This window comes from Mustela lutreola, chromosome 5, assembly GCF_030435805.1.
Source record: "Mustela lutreola isolate mMusLut2 chromosome 5, mMusLut2.pri, whole genome shotgun sequence".
NCBI classification, from domain to species: Eukaryota; Metazoa; Chordata; class Mammalia; order Carnivora; family Mustelidae; genus Mustela; species Mustela lutreola.
Genome location: NC_081294.1, coordinates 27674167 through 27694314, shown reverse-complemented (window position 1 = coordinate 27694314; position 20148 = coordinate 27674167). Strand labels below are relative to the sequence as shown.

General features: G+C 41.1%; 1 protein-coding gene across 4 annotated transcripts in view; it reads left to right on the top strand.

Annotated features, from left to right (window-relative positions):
* Positions 1 to 10321: 10321 nt before the first annotated feature.
* PRLR (prolactin receptor) overlaps positions 10322 to 20148 on the top strand; it is a 172043-nt gene continuing 162216 nt past the window's right edge. The window contains exon 1 of one of the 4 annotated variants that reach the window (XM_059173779.1): positions 10322 to 10958. The gene's annotated coding sequence lies outside the window, so the exon portion shown is untranslated. The remainder of the gene's footprint in view (positions 10959 to 20148) is intronic. The other 3 variants (XM_059173777.1, XM_059173778.1, XM_059173774.1) reach the window with 3 other exon arrangements.

Genomic DNA, 20148 nt, shown 5'->3' with positions numbered 1-20148 from the left:
CCTTGGGAGAAAGTAAGGTCGTTCAGGGGAGTGAGAACTGGATATGGAATTTCCAAATCTGAATCCCCAAAAGAACTGGTTATCTGTTGATCTTTCACTTCAGTTACCAAAAATAACCTTCCCTACTTCTGAATTTAGTTGGGAAAAATGCACATTGGCAAAGACAAAAGGTCAAAAGGTAGTCTTGCTCTAGAAAACACTTCTAAGATTCTGCCTAATTCTCACACCTTAGTCCCCAGTGAAGACAAAGATCAGGGAAGTCTTCACGTCTAACCAGGAAGGAAGCAGTGGCCTCCAGCTACAGATCCTTGTCACCAGAGGCTGTCGAGATGGTGAAAATTCAGTGGTGAAAGCTTCTTTTGTGTGGTGTTTTCCTTCTTCCCCAAAGAGCTAAGAGGTGGAATAAGGTGAAAGGGATGGTCTCAGCTTATAAAGCTGCATCTGAAAGACTTCATCAAGAAAGTGAACTCTCAGGAAGGGCTCATGAAACAAAATCTCAGAGAAAGGAACCAAGGAAGGAGACCGAGATAACAATTGTCAATAGCATAATCAGTTGTCAATAGCACATGGCAGCAGGCAAAGGGTTCTACCCAACGTGAAAGTCAGCTCAAGCTATGTTGCTCAAATGTCCCAGTGGCTTCCCTCTTCCCTCCCAACAGGACATTTAATTCAGAAAAGCATCGCCGGGTCCTCATTCAGAAAACTGCTGAACTCATCTGACCAGAGAGGATCCTCTGACTTAATTCAAATTCTCTCTATCCCATTTCTCTGTTTTGTTTTGCTTCTTAGCATATACCTTGAACCTGACATAGGGTTTGTTGGTTTTTAATCTCTCCTCCCCCCAACTCCAGAATATCATACTATGGAAGACATCTCAGTCTGAGTCTAATTTTTTTTTTCCTGCTATAATCCAGCATTTAAAACTGAAACTGGTAATTGTTGATGGATGAAAGAATGAATGAAAAAAATGAATGAACAAAACTCAGAGGAAAAAATGAAAGCAGATAGGTAAAGAGAATAGCAAAAAGATGAATAATTTCTATAGTAAGGAGACCTGAAAAATGAAGTTTATAACCCAAATATGAACAGATAAGACAAGATGAGAAGAACTGATTGAGTCTTTAGGGTTTAAAAAATAGGAATATTTATCTTGTCTGCAAACCAACCAAAGGCCTATTTTAATAGCTTTTTCTCTGATCTCACACATACAGAAATGATTCCAATAGTTTTTATTTAGTACTTACTTACTTAGAACCAGACATATGACCTGTATTCGCTCCAGTCTTCACAGTGACCCTGAGCGTAAGGAATTATTATCCTCACTTTGCAGATGAGGAAAGTGGGGGCAAAAAATTAAGTAATTCATTCACAATAACCAAAAGTTGAACACACCTCAAATGTCCATCAGCGGATGAATGGGAACAAAATGTTGTATATTATTCAGTCACAGAAAGGAATGAAATTATGACACATAGATATACCTAAAAAAAAAAAAAAAAAAAAAAAAGTGAGCTATGTGAAAGTGGCCAGACAAAGAATGTCACCCATTGTGTGATTCTGTTAAGATGAAATAAACAGAATAAATAAACCCATAGAAACAGAAAGCAGACTGGTTGCCAAGGACTGGGGGAAGAAGGATAGGTGCTTACTGGGTGTATATGGGTTCTCTTTTGGGGATGATAAAAATGTTTTGGAACTAGAGATAGGTAATGGTTGCACACATTGTGAATATAATAAATTACACTGTGTTGTACACTTTAGAATAGTTGATTTTATGTTCACCTCAGTAATTAAATTAAGTTAAATTAAATTAAATGCTTGGTAATCTGCACAGTGTTAAAGTGAGTTCTTCAAGTTTAAATGAAAGGACCTCGAACAGGAATAAGAAAGCATATGAAAGTATAGAATTCATTGGTGAAAGTAATTACACAGATGAATACACTATACTGTAATAGTGGAATGGCAGCATGTAAATAATTTTTTATGTTAATATTAAAGTTTAGGGATTAGTATTAAGAATAACTATAACCACAAATATTTGGATATACAAAGAAATGGATATACAACATAACAAGATGTGAATTGTCACCATAAAGAATATGGAGGAGGGGAGAGGTCAAAGTGTAGAATTTTTATATACTATAGGAGTAATGTTGTTATCTGTTTAAAATACTCATAGCTATAAAAAGTTTTATGTAAGCCTCATGGTAACCACAAAAAAAACCTATAAAAGACAAACAAAGAGAGGGGCGCCTGGGTGGCTCAGTGGGTTAAAGCCTCTGCCTTCTGCTCAGGTCATCATGCCAGGGTCCTAGGACTGAGCCTCACATCGGGCTCTCTGCTCAGCAGGGAACCTGCTTCCTCCTCTCTCTGCCTGCCTCTCTGCCTACTTGTGATCTCTGTCTGTCAAATAAATAAAGAAAATCTTTTTCTTAAAGTTTTAAAAAAAGATAAAGAGAAAGAAATCAAACATATTACCACAAAAAACCCCAACAAAACACAAAAGGAAGAAAGCAAAAGAAAAAACAAGGAACAAAAGAACTACAAAACAGACAAAAACATGGCAAAATGTCAATAATAAATCCTTTCACATTAATAATTACTTTAACATAAATGAATTAGATTCTCTGTCAAAAGGATGAATACGTTAATACAAAAAAGGTAGAGAGGGAGAGAGAGAAACAACTATATGCTATTTACAACAGGCTTACTTTAACTTTAAGGATAAATGGGCTAAAAGTGAAGAGATGATAAAGATAGGCCATAAAAATGGTTAAAAAAAAAAAAGAGCAGAGATGAGCAAACTTATATCAGACAAAATAGACTTTAAGTGAAATGTCACTAAAGGCAAAGAAGGACATTATGTAACGAGAAAAGGATCATTTCATCAAGATATAACAATTATAAATATATATTCACCTGATAAGAGAGCACCTAAATAAATAAAGCAAACATTGACAGATCTGAAGGGAAAAACAGACAGTAACATAATAATAGTAAAAGACCTCAATAATGGACAGAATATCCAGACAGAAGAGCAGTAAGGAAACAGGGGACTGGACAACACTAAAGACCAGGTGAACCTAACAGAAACAGACGGAACATTCCACTCAACAGCAGTAAAATACACATTTTCTTCAATCACACATGGAACATTCTCCAGGAAAAAGCACACGTTACGTCTCAAAACAAGTCTTAATTTCAATGGTAAGAATATTGAAATCATACCAGGTAGCATTTCAAAAGCAAAGTGGAATGAAACTAGAAATCAGTAAGAGAAGGAAAACTAGAAAATCCACAAATATGTGGAAGTTAAATAACACATTCTTGAACAACCATTGGGTCAGAGAAGGTATCAAAAGGAAAAACAGAAATTACTTGAGACAAATAAAAACAAAAGTATAACATACAAAAACATATGGGATACAGTGAAAAGAGAACCAGGAGGGAAGTTTAAGTAATAAACACCTGCATTAAAGAAGAAAAATCTAAAAAAACAAAACAAAACAAAAACAAAAACCCAACCTTAAAACTCAAGAAACTTGAAAAAAAGAAGAAGAAAAAGAAAAAACCAAGCCACAACTTAACAGAGAGAATAAACAATAGAGATTAGAGAAGAAATCAATGAAATTGAGAATGGAAAAACAAATAGAAAAAAAATCAACAAAGTCAAGTTTTTTTTTTTAAAGAAAGAACAGACAAATCGTTCACAGGTAAGAAAAATTAGAAGAATCAAATAAATAATATTATAAGGGAAAAGGGAAATATTACATCTGACAGGAGAGAATAAAATGGATCATAAGGGACTACACAAGAGAACCCTTGTGTGCTGTTGGTAGGAATTCAAAATAGTGTAGTTGCTTATGGAAAATACTATGAAGGTTCCACAAAAATTAAAAATAGAATTAACATATGATCCAGCAATCCCACTTTGAATATATATCCCTGAAATTGATGTTAGGATCTCAAAGAGTTTATCTGTGCTCTCAAGGTCATTGCAGTATTAGTCACAATAGCGAAGACAGGGAAACCTAAGTATCCATGAACAGATGAGTGGATAAAGAAAATGGATATCCACACAATGGGATACTATTCAGCCTCTGAAAAAGGAAATCCTGCCATAGGAAAGAACATGGATGAATCTGGAGGACATGATTCTAGGCGACAGGATCCAGCCACAGAAAGACAAAAACTGCATGCTTTTACTTCTATTTGGTATCTAAAATAGTCAAATTCACAGGGATGCCTGGGTCCCTCAAATCAGTTAAGAATCGGACTCTTGATTTTGGCCCAGGACTTGATCCCAGAGTCTTGGGATCCAGCCCCACCTTGTGTTCCATGATCTGTGGGGGATCTGCTTGGGATTCTCCCTCTCTCTTACCCCTCCCCCCTTGCACATGCACGTGTACACGTATGTGTGCGCGCACATGGATGCGCATTCTCTCTTTCTGTCTGTCTCAAATCAATCAATCTATCTCTAAAAACTAAAAGAGTCAAACTCACAGAAGCAGAAAGTAGAATGGTAATTCCTAGGGACTGGAGGGAGGAGAAAATGAAAAGTTATTGTTCAAGAGGAGTAAAATTTCAGTTCTACAAAATGAGTAAGTTCTAGGAGAGCTGCCGTACAATACTGGCGCTACAGTTAACAATATATTGTATACAGCACACTTAAAATTTTGTTGAGAGAGTAGATCTCATGTTAAGTGTTCTTACTGCAATTTAACATACAATAAAATAAACCAATATTGATCCTGTATCAGAAACGCAGTTAGAAATTCATCTGACAGCATGTTTCCAATCATAGGATTTCTCGGTTTTACAATCTGAGAAGTGGAATTTGTAACACTCGGTTGTGCTTACATTTCCCTCCATCCCTTCCCAAATACACAAACAAGATAGAGATGGAAAAAGCATATAAGTCAAAGTCAATTTTTTCCCTCCGGGACCAGTCAGGCACTTCAGGAGGAACACTCCTTTTACTGTCCCTTGAGCTTTACAAACTCTAGTCCTGAAGTAGCAGATAGTATCAAACACAAAGTCAGATTCAGATGGTAAAGGTAGGGTCTGACATCCTGCATTTCTAGCAAGTTCCCAGGTGATGCCAACGCAGCTCGTCTAGGGACCACACTTTGGGTAGTAAGAAATCCATGCTTCTATGGCAAAGACTGACAACAGTTGCATTTTATTCAATATTCTCAGTTTCCCTCTTTGAGGTTAGGAGACACGGATCCTCCTCAGCCAACAGAGCAACTCTCTTAGCATCTTCCACCTGGAGAAAAATATTCCCATTCCCACAATGATAAAGGCTCATTGTACTTAGCCTGTTTATTCACTGGTGAGAATTTCCTTGGAAGGAAGAAAATATTATCTAATAATAGTAATGCCTTATATTTACACGTGGTTTATAATTTACCAAATATATTCACACGTCAGTTCCTATCAGCCTCACAATGATTCTTAGATGTAAAACAGAGGGGTATATTTTAAACCAACTTGATAGAAGCAAACCGATAGAAGCAACTGCCTTCAGAGTTGGAGCTTTCTGGGAAAACTTTTAGAAGAAAGTGACTTTGAATATGAAGATGAGAAATGGGTACAGTTTTGAGTAGGTGAGGACTGGGAGCAATAACATGCCAAGAAGGGAAGATGGTATTCACACACTCTATAAATATTTATTGAGCTACTACTCCCCAAACCAGTAAGGTCAGCAGAAGCAAAGACATTTTAACTTTAGTCCAGGGAAAATAGGCACCATTAAAGAATTTTGGTTCAGGGATTGATTGAATCAGATTCAGCGTGGGAGCATTTGAGTTTCACACAGGCAAAGCTGGTGCGAGTGGGGCCATCCAGTAGGGGGCTAGGGAAGGGGAAGAAGTAAGAAAGATGAAGGCATGACCTAGCGCATTAGCAGTGGAAAGGGATCAAAAGCTTTGTGCCTGACTGGAGGTAGATTGTGACAGAGGGAACAGTAACAGGTGAAGGCTTCAGAAAAGATAAGCGTTTATATCTCAAGGACCATAAAAATGTGCATGCCCTTTGACTTAATTATGTCTCACTGGGATTCTGGGCTAAAGAAATAAATCCCCCAAAGGCAAAATGTCTTTTCACAGACATGCCCATTGTAATATTATTTGTAACAGTGAAAGTTTGGGAACAACTGAAATGTTCCTGAGATGGTATGATTAAGTAAATTATTGTGCAAAATGACATCATAAAATTAAAGAAAAAACGGAAGAATATTTTTAAAAGACCTAGATAAACACAGAGACATATTTCCTGGGTGGAAGAATTAATGCTTCAATGCTATAATTTTTTTTTCAAATGAATAAATAAGTGCAATGTAATGCCAAAGAATTTTTTTCTAATTTGAACAAATTGATTCTAAAATTTTATGAAAAATACATATATCACATTTGTCAAGAAAATGTTTAAAGGAAAACTATGATAAAATACTTGCACTAATAGGCATTATAATATACAATTTTTATAATAGAGTTATCAAAATTGTGCATTATTGGCATGCAAACAGAACAGAGTAGTACTCAGAATAGATATAAAATATATGTAAATGTAACATATGATATTGACATTAGAAATCATTGGCAAAATCATGGTTTTTCAATAAAGGGTAATGGGATAACTGACTATGCATTCAGAAGAAAGTTAATGTTTATCATATTTATAAATAAAATATATAATTATATTTAATGTGCAATTCACATATATTTAATATACTAATATATTAATTAATATATTTGATCACATTTTGATTTAAATATATTATAATTAAGTATCAATTATGTAGTTAATATATATGACATTTATATTATATTTATAATAGTATAATATAAAATATAATAAATATAATGTTTATAATATTTTTTAAAAATTCCTAGGATGATTAAAAATCTACTGTTAAAAAATTAACAGTATTCGAAGCAAAGAAGCAATAGAGAAAACCCAGAATATAATGGACAGATTTGACAAGATGAAAAATCAAAACTTATGTCCATTAAAAAAATAGTCCATAAACAAAATCAAGGGAAATAGGACAGAGAAATGTTTACAATAGATTTCACTAGGTGTTAATGTGTATAATAGAAACAGAACCTCAAAGATTGATTTTTAAAAAGACAAACATATCAGAAGAAAAATAGGCATAGGATTGAACAGTCACAGCGTAAAAAAGAATTCAAATAATAAACATATGGACTCAACCTCCCAGGAAGTCAGAAAACTGTGAATTAAAACAATAAGACACCATATTTTGCCTACCAGACTGGAAAAATTAGACTGATAAAACCCAGTGGCTGAAAGAATGTGAAAAAACATCCTTGGTAGGAGGGTAAATCAGTAAGAATGTATATTGCTAAATATTTGGGGAATAGTTACCTATGTTATGATTCAGTAATCTCACTTCCAGGATTTTCTTCTCTAACAGTTTTGGAAAGCAAACTTGGCAGTGTTTAGTTCTCATTCCCTCTGACCCAACAATGCCATTTCTAAATGTCTCTCCTAAGGTACATGCAAAGATAATCATGGCAGCATTATTTACAATAAAAAGCTGAAATTACTGAAGATCTAACAAAGGAAGAATGCTAGAATAAATTACAAACTAGACAGCCATATATGAGGAAGTGGTGATGCAACATAGGAGCTTAAGTGGGTAGAAGAAGAATCAATGAAACAAGATGGAATTGGGAGGGAGACAAACCATAAGTGACTCTTAATCTCACAAAACAAACTGAGGGTTGCTGGGGGGAGGGGGTTGGGAGAAGGGGGTCGGATTATGGACATTGGGGAGGGTGAGTGCTTTGGTGAGTGCTATGAAGTGTGTAAACCTGGTGATTCACAGACCTGTACCCCTGGGGATAAAAATATATGTTTATAAAAAAATAAAAAATTAAAAAAAAAAAAAAAAAGAACGAGTGAAGTCTGTAGCCAGTAACCTAGAATGTATAATTGCACTAATCTTAAAAAAGACACGTCACAGAAATGGTTACATTTTTAGTTTAAAGAATATTTGCATGTGCATATGGAGACATAACAACATACATGTAAGAAAGGGACAGATATGCTCCAATCTGTTCATCGCAGTCACCTCTAGAGATGAGATCAGAGGATAGGAGGAGGGTGTGTGATCTGAGAAGGTTATATCTGACTTTAGAGATACAGATTTTTTTTTTTAACAGTGCTGTGATGTGAGTGATTTTTTTTTCACCCTTGTGGTTCTTTTTTTTTTTTTTTTTTTTTTTTAGCATTTTTCTTTTTCTTTTTCTTTTTTTTTTAATTTTTGAGAAAAAAGTATAATCCTCAGAGAAGAAAGATGGAGAACCAAAGGGAAGACTGTCCCCAGCCATGAAGGAGGAGAAAGAAGAGAGACATGACAAGAGGCAACCCAGAGAAGTCAGGGACAGAAAGGGTCTGGGGAGGGCAGGGGCTGAGAATCCAGGAAGGACAGCTTCGGGAGGAAGGAGGCTGGAGGCAGTGTTGCAAGCCAGGGTGCGCTGTGCCTGCGCATCTCTGGAGAAACAGAGAATCAGGGCCTCACCCTAAACCTCCTGAATTAGAAGCCTTTCAAGTGACACCCAGACACAGTAGCTTTGAAACATGCCCCCCGCCCCCATGATGGTGGTGTGCGGTCAAGGTTGACAACCACTGATTGAAGGCATTGAAAGGGTAGTGAGTCAGGGAAGCAGAGGAGTGTAGTTCATTCTTTCCCACTAAATTTGACAGGTGCAGAAAGGAGTGAATTAAATTAATAAAAGTTACTAGAACATGGTAAAGCACAAACAGGTCACCAGGGTCAAGGACGATAGGAGCACATTATAGGCTGAGATGAAGCAGCCCATGGGCAGAAGGGATTAAATATTCGAGGAAGGTGGTCATAAAAGAGAGAGGAAGAGGGGGGAAAAGAATTTGTTTCTAGATTTTCTGTTATTTGTCAGATATTTACATATGCTATCACCATTATTATTTCTTTTACTGGTGATTAATAACCACCATCATTATTATTATTTTTGAGGCCTGTATTACTGTATCCTAGTATTTACTGTGAGGCAACTGAAGCTTAGGAAATGTGTATGAAGAGCAAGGACTCAAACCCACACCCAAAGCAATCAGCCACAGAGCAGGGTCTTGGAGGCACAGTGACTGCTTGTGGTTTAGGGACAGGGTCTGTGCACCACACCACGGAGCAGAAAGCCAGCCTTGCCTTTCTCTCCTGGTGAGCTGCCCACTAATCACTCAACAACCAATCTCACCTACCAGAAGCCAGGAGCACAGCTGGGGGGACCGGCCTGCAGCTGACTGGGAACCCCAAGAAGAAAAGCGAGGTCCCCACCTTTCAAGAGCTCACAGTCCGGACTTACCCAGTGTGCTATCTTTTTCACCAACTATGAAAACTGTCTGACTAGAACAACTCCAAGAAACAGAGTAATCCTTTGCCTTGCAAAGGTCATATAGAAATATTCTGTCATCGAAGATTTCATGTCACCCAGGGGTTCAGGAAATAAATAGGAGTTGCATGTTTTCGTGACCCCCAGGAGAGGAGGCAAACGTATCTGGAGTATCACGGGAAGCAGGTGGAGGGTTGTGCATGAAAGATGCATCTCTCCCAGGACTCAGAGAACCAGATGGAATCTCTGGTCATGTTACTGAACAGGAAGCATCAGGTGATGTCGGTGGTCTTCAGGTCCAAAAAGATCACCAAGCATCCTGGGATTTTTAACTTCTTCCTGAGACCTGGCAAGTGGCTGCCAGTGAATATTACTTGCCAGTTACTCTGGGGTGACAGGAAAAGTGGCATCAAAGGGGGAAAGCCCAATGTTCCGGTAACTTTTATTTCTGAAACTCGAGAGGCTTCGTTTAGAATATCTCCTTGATACCCACTCTGGATTAGGAAGCAATCAGCTGCAGCAGTAATCAAGGGCATCAAACACACTTCCCACTTAGTAATTGGTGGGTAACTGTTTGATTCAGACAGTTACTATGGGTTTCCGTACTTTTTTGCAAGAGAAAAATTTGCAATTGTGCATGGTTTTGTTATGACCAAATTAAAAAAAAAAAAAAAACTATTAGAAAAAAAAAAATCTGCATTTGCAGAAAATAAGAAAAGGGTGCCCCTACCACTGTTTCTGTTCTATTCGTGCGGTGGAAACACTACACCCTGGAAATTTGGGCTCTGGGGTATCAAAAAAGAAAGCGAAACCCTATTCAGGTTACTGACTATTTTCTTTTGCCCCTTTCACTCTGACCCCTCCTTCTTGTTAGAGAAGGGGAGATTCAACTCCCTGGAGCCCCGTCCAATATTGTCAAGCTGCTGTTATTCAGATAAGGAAAGAAATTTGACATGGAGACGCTCCCTATCTTGACTGCTGGCAGGAATACCATCTTCGAGGCGATTCGATGTATTAAGCCATTTTTATGATTGTTTTGCCTCTGTGTTTTCTGGAGCAGTCAGTCTCCGTGGAAGCTGTATGGCCCCGATCATGCGAAACCAATCTGGGATGATCAGTTATTTCTTCTCCAGGTGTCTGGGGTGTTCCGGCTCCCCCAAGCACCTCCCTCACCTTGCAAACCTGGCAGGTTCTGGACATTTTGCATGCTGAAGAAAATCACTGTTTTGCCTCCAGCAAAGGAACATAAGTGTTGCAACACTGACTCCTCCTCTAATGAAGAAAGAGTGAACAAGTGCACCGAGTTGAGCTTCTCAGAGAGCCACCCGGCGGGGACCGCGGCGCCCGGGCAGCGACCCACCGAGAGCGCGGGTCTGCAGGGCTTCCCCCACCCCGCCCCCACCCCGCCCCCGCCCCCGCTGCTTTCCGTTTTAGTGGATCCTCTCCCTCTCTCTGGATTTTACCCGCTGTCCGCCAAACAGCTTTACACACAATGATCTCCACGTCCTTTTGCAGGAAGTGCTGACGGACGGATATGGCAGACTTGGCTCCCAGGCAAAAGTGAGTAGCCACCGCCTGGCTGGGCCTGTGGCGGACGCGGGGGCTGCGGGTTCGAAGCCCGCCAGGCGTGCGGCGCCGGGGGCTGCGGGCTCGAGGTCGGCCAGGCGCGGGAGGGCTGCGCTTTCAAGGCCGGCCAGGTGCGCGGCGCTGCGGGCTACGGGTTCGATGCCCGCCGGGCGCGGGGGGCTGCGCTTTCGAGGCCGGCCAGGTGCGCGGCGCTGGGGGCTGCGGGTTCGAGGCCGGGCTGCGGCTCCCGGAAAGCACCAGAACCCAGCCTGAGGGGGCAGAGGCGCTGCCGGGCGGCGGCCGCAGGTGCGAAAGTCGGGGCTCTGACCGCAGGCAGCACTGCTGCCCCCTCGGAGAGAAATTAAAAGTGCCCCCTCCCCCTGACAGCAGCGCACCTTGGTCTTTTGTAAAGGCGTCGTCGGATGCGCCCTGGAGAGTGAGTTTCGGCGTGACCGTGCCATTCTCGCAATGTAAATTATTTACGTGAAACTGAAAAGAAAATATAGCGGGAAGGGGCTCGGGCAGGTGAGGCGATGCCCGCGGGGTCACGGGGTCTCCCGGCGGCGGCGCCGCGGACTCCCGGGCAGCCGGTGGGGAAAGTTCAGGGTCGCCGGTGCTGGCCCGAAAGGCGGGGCTCCCGCGCGAAGGCAGCGAGCGCCGCGGCAGGTCCGAGGCTCCCGCCGGAACCGTAGCCCCGAGCGGGGGCGGGAGGGAGGCCTTCCAGCCCGGGAGGCAGCGGCGAGCGGAGCCCGCCGGCGGGGAGCGGCACACTCGCGGGACCGCGGAGCCCGGCGCCGTGCGGGGGACAGCGGGGCGGGAGTGCCAGCCCTTCCAGCAGGAGAATATCCTTGTAGTGACCTCTACCTGTGTCCTGGCGAAGCAGCGCACGTTGCCCTAATAAGCAATTTAGGGTTTTCTGTGATCGGACTTGAAAACGGTGGCAAAATAGTATTATTAATCTGGAGAGATTCGTTTGTTTTCATTCATCGCGTTGGCTGGTAAAGATTCTCCCCCAGTCTCCTGCTTCTTGGTCAGTGGAGTGCTGCTATTCCTAGCCGTTCCTCTGGCTGTGCAAACTCGGTCAAGGCAGTCATCCTCTCTGGGCCTCCGTCTTTCTTGCAATATTTAAGCAAATTAATCATCCCACATATATACACGTGTGTGTGTGTGTGTGTATGTGTGTGTGTATGTATGTATCATTAAACATAATATGTGTATATACATAGTGTATTTTATATATAATTATATATACTATATACTATACATTATATAGTGTATGTATTCTATATTATAAATAATATATGGGGTAAATATGCTGGATGGTATAAGGAAGAAGCAGATGAAATTTTTAATTTTAGTGGTTTTTAAATATTGGAACTCATGGGTCCTTTTGAGAATTAGCTGTGAGTCCTCTCCCAAGGGGCAAAAATATTCTTATGTAATGTACATAAAGTTTTGCAAGCAATCCCTCAGGGTTTGTAGTTGCTCCCTGAAGACCTGAACCCCAGATAAACATTCATTTCCTTCCTTCTGAGAACCTTTTGTATTGAGACCATCCAGCTAAACCTCTGCTGGCCGCTGGGCTGGCAATGTAAGTAATAATCTATAGCCAGCCCTCCGGTGGGGTCTGAAGTCAGCCATGCTGCTGAAGGAGAAAGCACTCCTGCCGTGAGTAAGCTCCTGGGATAGGGTTTCCCAAAGGTTTCACCAATCTCTGCCTCTGGGGAACCTTCCTCACAAACTCTTTTCATAACTTTCCAAAGGGGAGGTCCTCAACCCTGGAGTTTTCAGTCCTGTACACAACACTCTAGGGCCACCTGTAGAAAGTGACTGTCTCAAAGATGGATCTTCGTGTCACCTAGCTGGATGTCAAACAGTGAAGCCAAAAGCTTTGTTTTGGAACAGAGCGCTGTTCACTCCCCTGTGTGTAGTAGGGATAGTAATAGTGTTCTTTTGGACCTAGGCACTTTTCTTTTAAAGTACTAAGGACTTGTATTGGGGTATCTGGGTGCTCAGTTGGTGAAGGGTCCAACTCTTAATTTTGTCAATGCTGGGCATGGAGCCTGCTCAAGATTCTTGCCCTCTCCCTCTGCCCCTTACCTCTCAAAAAGAAAAAAAATAATTAAAAAAAAATAAAATTAAGTACTAAGGACTCCTGTCTTGTGGGACCCAAGTCTTCCATTGCCAGTGCCAGCAGGGTACAGCAGAGGACACATGGAGCTTTGGAATCTGACAGACCGGGCTTCAAATCTTGGCTCCCACACTTGGACAGGTCACTGAACTACTCTAAGCCTCGCTTTCCCTGTTTGTAAATGGGGAACAATACTGTCTTTCTTGCACAGTTATTAGGAAAATGGAAAATGAGAAATGGAAATGCCCGGTTTATAGTCAGTAGGAAGCTGGTATTATTAATATTAACATGAAGTTATCAGTAAGTGTTAAATAGTTTTATACTTTTCTGGAGCAACTTACTCTTCTATGGGGCTTATGTCAACAAAAGAAGGAGTGAAGTCAATTCTGCTCTAATTATTCTCAAAGATGAGGGGTGGATTCAGAATACACAGCGGGCTTTACTGCTTCACCTTTGTCAAGCAGAGCACTCTGTGTGGCCAGCAAATAAAGTGTGTCCAGACTGACATATGTTCTCGACCCTTACTCCCAATTCTCTTTTGGCCTGTAATCTTGAACATGACATAGGTAGCTCTCTACTTCTAGCAACAGACACTGCTGCATGGACACTGCAGAGGTCTCATGGTTGCACCCATCTCCAGAAACCCTCAAGACTGTCTCTGTACAGAAAATTGTCTCCACTGTCATTGTTCGAAGGGTGGCATAGATATAGCCAATTCAGTTTATCCCATCTCTCCATCTATCTCTGCATCTCTGTCTCTCTCTTTGGTACTGGCCCTTTGGTTCCAAGAAGCTGGATGACATTGAGATGTAGGAAAGAAGTATCAGAATCCTAAAAGGAAATTGAATACCCTCAAAGTGGCCATTCCAAAGATGGACAGGGATAGTCTGGCAAGGCAAAGATGACAATACTGATACCAACTTTCCACCGAGCCTTCAAGATGGACTAAGCACTTTGCTATATGACCTCAATTAATTCTCATAGCAACGCTGCAGGGTATGGATTATCATGTAGAGCTTTACAGATACATTGAGACTTAAAAAAGTGTGCATAACTTGTCCAATCTGCATAGCTGCTAAAAGACAGAAGAACCAGGATCCAAACCCAGGTCTGTTGGACTTGAACGCTCACTCTTTTTGCACTGCCTCGTGCCTCCACGCTCCCTGGCATCAGAAGGTTGCTTCATGCCAATTGCGTCCCAACCCAGTTCTTCTTCAGAGCATTTAGAGCAGGAATAACCGAATCTTCTAGATGATTTAAGCAGAGTGAACATACACTTTGCATGTGATACATATTAACAGGCAGCGACAATGAAATGGCCTATGAAGAAGGATGTTCCCAACCCTTTCCAGACTGAGCTGGAAGTCGAGTTAGGCAACACCAGGCGGGGGCAGGCTAGGCTGGCTTCCAGCCACCAACTCCCTGAGCCTCTCTTTTAGGTTGAAAAGAGCTCTGTAATGTTCACTCTTGACTACTTTGAGAATCAGGACACCATTTACAGTTACGTCCCCGTGTGAACTATTTATTCACTCATTTATTCATTTAACAAACACTTGCTGAGCTCTGAATAAGGCAGACAACGTCCCAGCTCCTGTGGAGCTTCTGTGGTAGAGAGAGTGACAGATCAGAGGCAGTGAGCAAACGCAGAAATAAGATAATTTCAGATACTGAAAAAATGCCATGAAGAAAGTAAAGAGAGGCCAGGGGCTCAAGAGAGCAGGGCTTGGAGGCAACTTGAAGAGGGCAGCAGAGACGGTGTCCACAGAGAGGTCACTCTTGAACTTAAACCTGCATAAGAAGAGGGAGCCAGCCTGATGAAGGTCTGCGGAAAGGGCTGTCTTCTCAGAAAAACCTCCAGGGAAAGAGCTGGAAGTGGAATAAATGAAACATTAGAGCCTCAAAGATAGTGAGATGGAGCCTTGCAAATCAATTTGAGTTTTAAGTAGGAGAAATTCCTCATTGACTGCCTATCATACTCTTCATGGCTGTGCTGTGTACTTACCTCCTATCTTATTTAACCTCCCCAACCATCTGGCGAGTTAGCTATTTTTGTCTTGACTTAATAGTAGAGGAAACCAAGATTCATAGCAGGTAAGCAGCTAGCACAAGGTCACAAAGCTGGTCTTAGAACCCGGTAGTCTGTTTTGCTCCAAAGCCTAAAACCTTTTGCTAACACAGCATGTGGCCTTTGAAATAATCTCTTCCAGAAGATTGCAAGGAGCTAATAGACGGAAATTGTCAAAAGTGTATTAGGTGACTAAATGCTGACAGGCGATTTGTATCTCATGCCCCAAATTATAGTGAGTGTGTCTAAACTTGCTCAGTGCGGCACACTAGCCCTAGCCACGTGTGATGACTGAAAAGTTGAAATGTGATTAGTCCAGACTGAGAAGAGCTGTAAGTGTAAAAATATACCCTAATTTCAAAGACCTAGGGAAAAAAAAAAAAAAAACCGCACTTCATTAATTCTTACACTGATCATATGTTAGGATGGTAACATTTTGGATGCTTCGTTTAGATGAAATATACTATTAAAATGAATTTCATCTGTTTCCTCTTAATTTCTTAATGCAATTAATACGAAAATTTAATTGCACATATGACTTGCATTATGTTCGCATTTAACACAACTGGTATAGACCAATGAGTTGACAAATACATAATAGGAAAGTTTCCTCCCTTCTTCTAACACCATTTCTTCTCATTTTTGGCTCAGACTTCTCAAGTCTTACCCAATGGACAAATCTCAGACCAAAGGGTCATTTTGAATCTAAATTTAGATTTACCTTAAAGTTACTTCCCAGGACAATGTCTTTGTCATTCCGGCACTCGTAAAATCAGATTAGGAGACAGCTAGGGCTTCATGTTTGTGTGTAAAGCCCATCAAATAAGACATCTCACTGGGGTGATGTTGCTTCCTCTCTTCCTCTCGCTTAAAGCAGCCTGAACAACATGCAGTCCCAGTTTCCAGAAGGACTGCTCCAAGAATATAACAGAAGGCCATTTTGGTTTCTTTTGTCTGCTGGCTAAAGTGGTCCTTGAATATCATATCACCAAAGTAAAGATGTGGTTTTTTCTTGCAGTTTCATGTATGCCAAAGGGAGAGCAGTCCGATTTCTGAAGTTATTAGAGGAAGCCTCTGACTTGAGATATCGGAGGTCTGGGTTCTACTTTGTCTACTGGTTTGTGTGTTAGCCCTCACCCTGCTTCCCCCAACAATACTATAGTAAGTTCAGAGATGATGAGATAATGCCACATAAAATGCTCATGAAGAAATGAGCTATGCAGATGTTGGCCATGGGTACCACTGAATCTTTTCCCCATGGAAAAGCTTGAGCAAAACATTATATGGAATGTTCTGGGATGCCTGGGTGATCAGTCGGTTAAGCATCTGCCTTCGGCTCAGGTTCATGATCCCAGAGTCCAGGGATCAAGTCCCACTTTGGGCTCCTTTCTCAACAGGGAGTCTGCTTCTCCCTCTGCCTACTGCTTCCCCACTTGTGCTCTTTCTTTCTGACAAACAAATAAATAAAATCTTTTAAAAAGAAGAAAAAGGAGGAGAAGAAGAAGAGATGTTCTTTTGGATATGCAAATAGTGTTTGTTCATTTTCACTTGAAATCTACATCTGGTGGGGGGATGACAATGTGAAGCTGAGCACAAGTGTATTTTAGTAAATTTATATCAACAGGAGCCGCATCTTTCAGCATCTTCTAAGCCAAGAAGTCTGTGCCAGACTCCATAGGGAAAATAACAGAGCAAAACAGAGGTCTTTGCTCTGGGGAAGCAGGTTATCTTGTTGAGAAGATGGGCATAAACAGAAAAACACCAGGAGCAATGTCAGACAATATTCTCCAAGAGTTATGTGAATGAAACAGAATTTGGAGATTCCAGAGGGCAGTGTACCTGAGAAACAGAAGGTATGAGATGGACATTAAAGGACATAAACTGAGGCTGAAGACAAATGGAGCTGGGGAGAGAGGGTATTTTTTCCAGTAAGAAAACATGCACGTAGTCCATGTAGGCCCATGACAATAGGAATGTGCAGGGATGGTTTGTCGTTGTGAAAAAAAAACAAGTGGCATCGCTGGAGAAACTTTTACAACATACTGATTCCTCAACGCACTCCCACAGTTTTCATTTAATCAGTTTAGGAGTAGGGACTACTTGGTATTATTGTTGTTGTTGTTTTTAATTTTTAAAAAAATTAAAAAAAATTTTTTTTTAATTTTTTTAAATTCTCCAGAATATTCTAAAATGAATATTCTAAATCAGAGTTGAAAACCATTGAGGAAAAAACACAAGGTTTTTAAATCATAGTCATAGGAAGTAAAATTTAAAGGGTAATATTTTAAAGGGGAGTCAATGGACAATCAAGAATTGTGGTCTTTATGGAAATTGATATACATGTATATTTCTTTTTTCTTTTCTTTTCTTTTCTTTTTTAAGTAAGCTCCATGCCTAGTATGGAGCCCAGCACGAGGCTTAAACTCATGGCACTGAGATTAAGACCTGAGCTGAGATCAAGAGTCGGATGCTTAACCAATTGAGCCACCCAGGCGCCCCTATATATCTATATATTTCTATGTAGTCTTTTTAATTCACTGGTAACTGTTATCCATAGTGATCCTATCCACTTGGGAGTGGCTAAAAGTTGTAATTCACTCCCTATTTCCTTACTCTGTGTGTTCTTGCACTGTCTTGTAGTCAGTCCTAGCTAAGTGTGTGACAGCTGGTATGTCATAGCCGCTTGGATCCACCAGGCTTGGTGTAATCTTTGCGAAGGGCTTTATCATTGTGCCCATTTGTGCCCACGGTAGCTATTTTACAATAATCTGTAAACTTCCCTCACCTCCTCAACTTGACAAATTGGGCAATAGAGTTTAATTACTTGCCTTGGACCTTGAGGCTAACTGGCAATGGAGGTGAAATTAGAATTCTCAGCCACTGCATTCCCCGTATCTTATTTGGCTCCCAAAGCGAGGCAGCCCAGCCTTGTGCTACTGTTAGAATACTCTGTCCTGGCAATGCTATTTCTTCAGTGAATGAGTCAGTGTTACAGATCAGTAGGTGAGAGATGACAGGTTGGCCCAAGCTGCAGCACTGGGATGGTGAGTATCAGCAGAGGCAGGGACAGCCACAGCAGTCTCCGGAGGACCATCCCTATCATCTGGGAGTTCCTATTCCAGTGAAAGTCTGGCCAGGCCTATGATAGAAATTCCAGCCCTACCTCTGTGAAGTGAAGTCTCCTGGGTCCCATAGCTTGTGGGCTATTCTAATTCCTCTCCAAAACTCCCGTTCATGGAAAAGATATTGATTTTTGTTACACGTCTGAAAAGAAGAGAAGAAAGCCCAGCTGTTTTTACAGCTGCATTTTTAAAAGAATTATTTACGTGTTTTGGGAACTTCTGGGTTTATTGTGAGGCTGGGAGGTCTTTATGAAAGGTAGCAGAAGAAAGCTAGAGTCTGGGCACTAGACTCTTTAGAACTAAGAAGGGCAGCTAATTTTGCACCCTCCACCAATGGTTATTTCATTTTTATCCATCTCCAAATCCATTACCGATTTAAGAACAATTTCCATATCTTCTGTTAGAGCAAAAAGAAAGTCTCTAGAACAGTAGTCCTCAGCACCGATTGCTCGAGACAGGCATCTCGGGAGCTTTAAGAATACAGATCCCCAGGCCCCATCCATAGATCCATTGAATCAAGATTTTGAGAATGCAGCCAGGGCATCTGTATTTATTTACAATTCTCCAGGTGACTATAATGTGCATCAGTATGAGCTGATCTTACTGCTCAGCTAAAATCCAAATCTTAATTTCTTATTCGTATTTCTCCTTTTGACTTGTTTTAGATCACATGACCCCAGAGAACCATCCAAACTATATTTGGGTTGTCATTCTACTCCTTGGGAAACATGGTCTCCAGCATAATATTAAGTCTTCTACCTATCTAAACTAACTCCAAACTCCAAATGCCCAGCATAGCCTCATGATGAAAACTTCTGTAAGTGCAATTTGGAGATCAGATTGCCAGAAGCTTGATAACTATGAGATTGAGAGATAGAGGTTAAGCATCCCTGCCACTCATGCATTAAATTTCCCAATTGCTATGTTGATCTTTAGCAATACTTGCTTTCCTCTCTCAGCCATTTCAAAGCCAATTAACTCCATTCTTGTTCACACCCTTATTAAAAATATAATTACAGCAGTATTCTCTAGGGATTGTCATTGGATAGACTTTACAACGTGCAATGGCCAAGAACTAACTAGGTTGTGTAAACCATCTCAGCCCTGAGAAATCATATGGGATGCAGGGGACTCCCAGCCCCACGGTAGGCTAGTTGAGTCATGAATTTTAGTGTGGAAAGAAACAGTTACAAGTCACCCAAATATATCATAACCTAGGATACAGAAAATGGGTGTGGAATCAATTTGACAACAATTATTTGAGAATAATTATCCAGGGTCTAATTAACCATTCTCAGAAGGTTGTGTTAATGCCAAAAAGCAACCAAGTTTTGGGTGCCTGGGTGGCTCAGTCATTTAAGCACCTGCCTTTGGCTCAGTCATGATCCTGGAGTCTCGGGATCGAGCCCCACGTTGGGCTCCCCGCCCAACAGGGAGTCTGCTTCTCCCTCTGCCCCTCACCCTGCCCATTCTCACTCTCCCTCCCTCTCCCAAATGAAAAATGGTTAAAAAGGAAGCAACCAAATTTCTATATAGATTTGGAGGGAAGGAAAGAAAGAGAGTGATATACCATTGTAGTTTTCTGGAGTGTTGAGGTTGCAGAGTTAGAAGATAAGAAATCATGAAGGAGGATGCAGAGAGTAGCATCAGCAGAGCCCTCCTGGGAGCCAAGCATCATGGATGTCCCCAGTTTTCATTCGCTCAACTTTGATGGAGGGCCCACTACAGCCAGAGGCTGTTACATGACCTGGAAGAAGAGTGATAAAGTTTCTGCTCACAAGGAATTTATACGTCATTGAGAGGAAAGAAGATACTCCACATTGAGAAGCCAATAATTAAAATCCAGTAAGTTGGTTAGTGCTTTGC